Consider the following 7,500-nt stretch of genomic DNA (forward strand, 5'->3'; position numbering starts at 1 on the left):
CACACACACAAAGTCATTTTGCTCACACACACACACACACAGACACACACACACACACAGTCAATGTCCTTCCTCACACACACACACACACACAGTCAATATCCACACACACACTAACACACACACACACACACATACACACACAGACACACACACACACACACATACAAACACACACACATACACAAAGGGTCAATATCCTGTCACTCACACACACACTGTCAATACACAAATATCCTCTCATGCACCCCCACACACAGTCACACACATACATTCCCACTCTCTCACACACACACAGTCAATACCCCCTCCTCATTCTCTCATTATACACACACTACTGCATCTTTTAAACACACACACACACAACATATTGTGCAAGTGTGTGTGTGTTCATCTGTAAGTGTGAGGAGTTTTTCTCCTTCTCTCTATAGTCTGTCTTGGTGCAGTATAACAGAAGAAGGCTGTGCTGCTCTGGCTTCAGCTCTGAGGTCAAACCCCTCATCACACCTGAGAGAGCTGAATCTGAACCTCAATAAACTAGGAGACGCAGGAGTGAAGCAGCTCTCTGCTCTACTGGAGCATCCACACTGTAAACTGGAGAAACTAGAGTGAGTTACTGACCTACTGTCTCTTTATACACACACACACACACACACACACACACTATTACAGTATTAAATTCACATACATACATTTGCTCATTCTCTCTTTATACACACACACACAGTATCCATCGCTCACTGATACACATGCACCCATAGTCAATGTCCTTACACACACACAGTCAATATCCACACACACACACACACACACAGTCAATATCCACACACACACACACACACACACACAGTCAATATCCTCACACACACACACACACACACACAGACATACAGTCAATATCCTTACACACACACAAAGTCATTATGCTCACACACACACACAGACACACACACAGTCAATATTCACACACACACTAACACACACACACACACACACACACAGACACACAGTCATTATACACACACACACACACACAAACACACACATACACACACACACAGAGTCAATATCCTGTCACTCACACACACACTGTCAATACACAAATATCCTCTCATGCACCCACACACAGTCACACACACACATTCCCACTCTCTCACACACACACAGTCAATACCCCCTCCTCATTCTCTCATTATACACACACTACTGCATCTTTTAAACACACACACACACACAACATATTGTGCAAGTGTGTGTGTGTTCATTTGTAAGTGTGAGGAGTTTTTCTCCTTCTCTCTACAGTCTGTCTTGGTGCAGTATAAAAGAAGAAGGCTGTGCTGCTCTGGCTTCAGCTCTGACGTCAAACCCCTCATCACACCTGAGAGAGCTGAATCTGAAACACAATAAAGCAGGAGACTCAGGAGTGAAGCAGCTCTCTGCTCTACTGGAGGATCCACACTGTAAACTGGAGAAACTAGAGTGAGTTACTGACTTACTCTCTCTCTCTCACATAAACACACACAGACACACACACACTCACACACACATTTAATATCCACACACACACACAGACACACACACACACTCACACACACATTTAATATCCACACACACACACACGCACAGTCAATATCCTCCTTCACTCTCTCTCTCTCTCTCTCTCTCACACACACACACACACACACTCACACACACACAGTTTTTCTCACAGTTTTAATCCTCAAACTTTCTCTCTCTTACATTTTGACTGTATCTGTCTCTTTATCGCTGGATTTCTCTCTCACACATTTTGTAACATCTTCTCAAGAATGTTGAGCCTCTTTTCACACACCCTCACTCACACCCCACCCTCATATTTTGTTCAGTTTGGTTAGTGTGTCACTGTGATTGTCTGTGTTTTATACATGAGAGTGAATATGTGGGGTTTGTAGTTTTAAGCTTTAGTGTGGGTGATGTGTTTCATATGTGAATATGTGGGGTTTGTAGTTTTAAGCGTTAGTGTGGGTGATGTGTTTCATATGTGAACATGTGGGGTTTGTAGTTTTAAGCTTTAGTGTGGGTGATGTGTTTCGTATGTGAACATGTGGGGTTTGTAGTTTTAAGCTTTAGTGTGGGTGATGTGTTTCGTATGTGAACATGTGGGGTTTGTAGTTTTAAGCTTTAGTGTGGGTGATGTGTTTCGTATGTGAACATGTGGGGTTTGTAGTTTTAAGCTTTAGTGTGGGTGATGTGTTTCGTATGTGAACATGTGGGGTTTGTAGTTTTAAGCTTTAGTGTGGGTGATGTGTTTCGTATGTGAACATGTGGGGTTTGTAGTTTTAAGCTTTAGTGTGGGTGATGTGTTTCGTATGTGAACATGTGGGGTTTGTAGTTTTAAGCTTTAGTGTGGGTGATGTGTTTCGTATGTGAACATGTGGGGTTTGTAGTTTTAAGCTTTAGTGTGGGTGATGTGTTTCGTATGTGAACATGTGGGGTTTGTAGTTTTAAGCTTTAGTGTGGGTGATGTGTTTCGTATGTGAACATGTGGGGTTTGTAGTTTTAAGCTTTAGTGTGGGTGATGTGTTTCGTATGTGAACATGTGGGGTTTGTAGTTTTAAGCTTTAGTGTGGGTGATGTGTTTCGTATGTGAACATGTGGGGTTTGTAGTTTTAAGCTTTAGTGTGGGTGATGTGTTTCGTATGTGAACATGTGGGGTTTGTAGTTTTAAGCTTTAGTGTGGGTGATGTGTTTCGTATGTGAACATGTGGGGTTTGTAGTTTTAAGCTTTAGTGTGGGTGATGTGTTTCGTATGTGAACATGTGGGGTTTGTAGTTTTAAGCTTTAGTGTGGGTGATGTGTTTCGTATGTGAACATGTGGGGTTTGTAGTTTTAAGCTTTAGTGTGGGTGATGTGTTTCGTATGTGAACATGTGGGGTTTGTAGTTTTAAGCTTTAGTGTGGGTGATGTGTTTCATATGTGAACATGTGGGGTTTGTAGTTTTAAGCTTTAGTGTGGGTGATGTGTTTCATATGTGAACATGTGGGGTTTGTAGTTTTAAGCTTTAGTGTGGGTGATGTGTTTCATATGTGAACATGTGGGGTTTGTAGTTTTAAGCTTTAGTGTGGGTGATGTGTTTCATATTTGAATATGTGGGGTTTGTAGTTTTAAGCTTTAGTGTGGGTGATGTGTTTCATATATGAATATGTGGGGTTTGCAGTTTTAAGCTTTAGTGTGGGTGATGTGTTTCATATATGAATATGTGGGGTTTGCAGTTTTAAGCTTTAGTGTGGGTGATGTGTTTCATATGTGAATATGTGGGGTTTGTAGTTTTAAGCTTTAGTGTGGGTGATGTGTTTCATATGTGAATATGTGGGGTTTGTAGTTTTAAGCTTTAGTGTAGGTGATGTGTTTCATATGTTAATATGTGGAGTTTGTAGTTTTAAGCTTTAGTGTGGGTGATGTGTTTCATATGTTAATATGTGGGGTTGTAGTGTTGCTGATTTTCTTTTGCCCAAGCATGTGGAATTTTGTTTAGTGTGTTTGAGACAGAGAAAGATATTTTGTTTCTGTAGTGATTTTATAGTTCTCCTGGTGTTTATGGATGTTTATATGGAGAATATAACTAGTCAATTCTGCATTTTTTCTTGTGATTGTTCAAGCTTTGATCAATAGTGTTTCTCTTTGGTTGTGTTAGTTTTAATGTGTGTATGATGGTGGTTTAGACACTATAATGGTGATGCTGTACACTGGAGATGTTGAACATCTAAAACAGCTTTAATACTCCACTCTCATCCTCACACTCTGTATGGAGGGTGTGAATGGGTGTGAATGGGTGTGTGTCTGTATGGAGGGTGTGAATGGGTGTGAATGGGTGTGTGTCTGTATGGAGGGTGTGAATGGGTGTGAATGGGTGTGTGTCTTGGTGAGGTTACAGAAAGAGTGTTTTGTTTGTGTGTGAGAGAGAATGACTCTACAACTCTTATACAGTTTGTGTTCTGTGTATTTAGTTTACTGTGTGTTAGAGGTGTTTACACTCCTTTTACCTGTGTGTACAGTCTGATGGCTGAATGTTTTGTCCTGTTCTTACAGTATCTGGACACCACACACCTGACCTGGACACCACACTGCTGACGTGTTCTAAGTCTCACAGAGAGAAGAGGATGACCAAACACACACATGTGACTGTACATGTGATTCTCCATGGTAATGTGTTAGTGTGAACATGACTACAACACAGGGCTGACATGGACGTCACGCACACCTGACCTGATCTGAAGCTCGGCTGCCTGTCTGTTCTCTAGTGCTCATTAGTATGAAGTTTACAGAGATAATTAAAGCTAAACCTGCATATGAGTGTACAGAAAAGGTTTATTAAAAAATTAAATGTACAGTTTTAAACTTCCCGCTAATTACCCCACACAAAGCTCAACCTGTAGTGTTATGGGGCTGCCATCATAGATCAGTGGATTTGCTTTCTTCATTTGAATGTGTAACTTACCAGAAGAACAGAAGATGTGTGATGGAGTTCAGATAATTATGATGTTGATGTGTAAGACAGTTATGTGGATGATGATTTGGTTTCACTTTGAACTTTAATGTGCAAATAAAGACAAACTGAATTTAAAATGCTGTCTGAAGTGAGTGAAGATTTAGGAGTGTTTTTATGAAAGGAAATGGGTGTAGTGTCTTCCAGTACTAACTAGTTACATTAGTTTAATTTCTCCAGTGCAGCAATAAAATATCAAACATCAGACTGTATTTGCACAGAGATCATGGACATTACACTTAATAATGTATCATATAACCAGAGGTCATGGATGCTACTCTTACTGCTGTATCACATCACCAGAGATAATGGATGTTACACTTACTACTCTACCATATGAGCAGAGATCATGGATGTTACACTTACTACTCTACCATATGACCAGAGATCATGGATGTTACACTTACTACTCTACCATATAACCAGACATCATGGATGTCACACTTACTACTGTATCTTATAACCAGAGATCATGGATGTTACACTTACTGCTGTATCACATAACCAGAGATCATGGATGTTACACTTACTACTGTATCATATAACCAGAGATCATGGATGTTACACTTACTACTGTATCATATAACCAGAGATCATGGATGCTACACTTACTACTGTATCATACAACCAGAGATCATGGATGTTACACTTACTACTGTACTATATAACCAGAGATCATGGATGTTACACTTACTACTGTATCACATAACCAGAGATCATGGATGTTACACTTACTACTGTATCATATAACCAGAGATCATGGATGCTACACTTACTACTGTATCATATAACCAGAGATCATGGACGTTACACTTACTACTGTACTATATAACCAGAGATCATGGATGTTACACTTACTACTGTACTATATAACCAGAGATCATGGATGTTACACTTACTACTGTATCATATAACCAGAGATCATGGACGTTACACTTACTACTGTACTATATAACCAGAGATCATGGACGTTACACTTACTACTGTACTATATAACCAGAGATCATGGATGTTACACTTACTACTGTACTATATAACCAGAGATCATGGACGTTACACTTACTACTGTACTATATAACCAGAGATCATGGATGTTACACTTACTACTGTATCATATAACCAGAGATCATGGATGTTACACTTACTACTGTATCATACAACCAGAGATCATGGATGTTACACTTACTGCTGTATCACATAACCAGAGATCATGGACGTTACACTTACTACTGTACTATATAACCAGAGATCATGGACGTTACACTTACTACTGTACTATATAACCAGAGATCATGGACGTTACACTTACTACTGTACTATATAACCAGAGATCATGGACGTTACACTTACTACTGTACTATATAACCAGAGATCATGGACGTTACTCTTACTACTGTATCATATAACCAGAGATCATGGATGTTACACTTACTACTGTACTATATAACCAGAGATCATGGATGTTACACTTACTACTGTACTATATAACCAGAGATCATGGACGTTACTCTTACTACTGTACTATATAACCAGAGATCATGGATGTTACACTTACTACTGTACTATATAACCAGAGATCATGGACGTTACACTTACTACTGTACTATATAACCAGAGATCATGGACATTACACTTACTACTGTACTATATAACCAGAGATCATGGATGTTTCTGCATGCTGAAGTCAGTGTGGCCTCATAACTGAAAAGGTATTAAGACTAGAACAAGTGGGTGGTGTACACTTAATTAAAGTGGGTGGTGTATTCTTAATAAAAGTGGGTGGTGTAATCTCAATAAAAGTGGCGTGGTGTACTCTTAATTCAAGTGGGTGGTGTATTCTTAATAAAAGTGGGTGGTGTAATCTCAATAAAAGTGGGGTGGTGTACTCTTAATTAAGGTGGGATATGTAAGGCGGGGTGGCCCGAGTGAGGGGCATTTATTAACATTTGACATAGAACACGAATGGCACTCACAAGAATCACACACGATTAATACAAACGAGGAACGGTTAACACTAAGTACAGACGATAAACACGTATACAGCTAACAATAACGAATATAACGTTTAACATCACCATTGACAATAACACCACATTAACACGTTACGTCAACAATGACCAAAGATACTGTACACCCTGACATGGGTTTAAATACACAGACAAATGAGGTGCAGGTGTGTACAGGCGTGGCCACAAATGAAGGTCCTCCCACTGCACGTGGCTGGCCAAAGCACGTGCCTCGCGGGAGGCGAGCCTTCCGTGACAGGGTGGTGTACTCTTAATTAAGGTGGGTGGTGGACTCTTAATTAAAGTAGGTGGTGTACTCTAATTAAGGTGTGGTGGTGTACTCTTAATTAAGGTGGGATTGTGTACTCTTAATTAAGGTGGGTGGTGGACTCTTAATTAAAGTAGGTGGTGTACTCTAATTAAGGTGTGGTGGTGTACTCTTAATTAAGGTGGGGTGGTGTACTCTTAATTAAAGTAGGTATTGGACTCTTAAATAAGGTGGTGCGGTGCACTCAGACATTGATAGTTCAGTTCTCTCTCAGCTGCTGGGGCTTGACCCATATTAACGTCAGCCATCATAACGGCACACTCATCTTAACTCCACCTCTAGAACAGACTGCTCTGTTCTAATGAGATGAGCTTTAAGCTTTAATGAACACAGACTCACCTTTGGTTTAATAGACACTAATACCCACGCGTCATGTGAGATATGTCTTGCAGGTCTTATGTTTGGTGTGATGATTTAGATGGATCAGTTATTCATTCAATAATTGTGAGGTAACATGCCTGTTTGAGCTGTTTGTAAACACAAATCTCCTGAGAGAAATCTTGAGAAAAAATGATGTCGGTTTTTTGGATCATTCTGGAAGGTAGTACTCGTGGTGGTTGTGTGGGTGGTGGGGTGTGTGATTGACATTACATCTGTTTGGTGATGCACATCTCCAAAAGGCCAGGTCATCGAGGAATTCC

The 7,500-nt window shown here is 40.1% G+C and overlaps 1 pseudogene; it reads left to right on the forward strand.

Moving 5' to 3' along the window:
- LOC113568713 overlaps positions 1–7,500 on the forward strand; it is a 63,106-nt pseudogene that overhangs the window by 16,728 nt on the left and 38,878 nt on the right.

The sequence above is a fragment of the Electrophorus electricus genome, chromosome 22 (genome assembly GCF_013358815.1).
Source record: "Electrophorus electricus isolate fEleEle1 chromosome 22, fEleEle1.pri, whole genome shotgun sequence".
Taxonomy (NCBI): Eukaryota; Metazoa; Chordata; class Actinopteri; order Gymnotiformes; family Gymnotidae; genus Electrophorus; species Electrophorus electricus.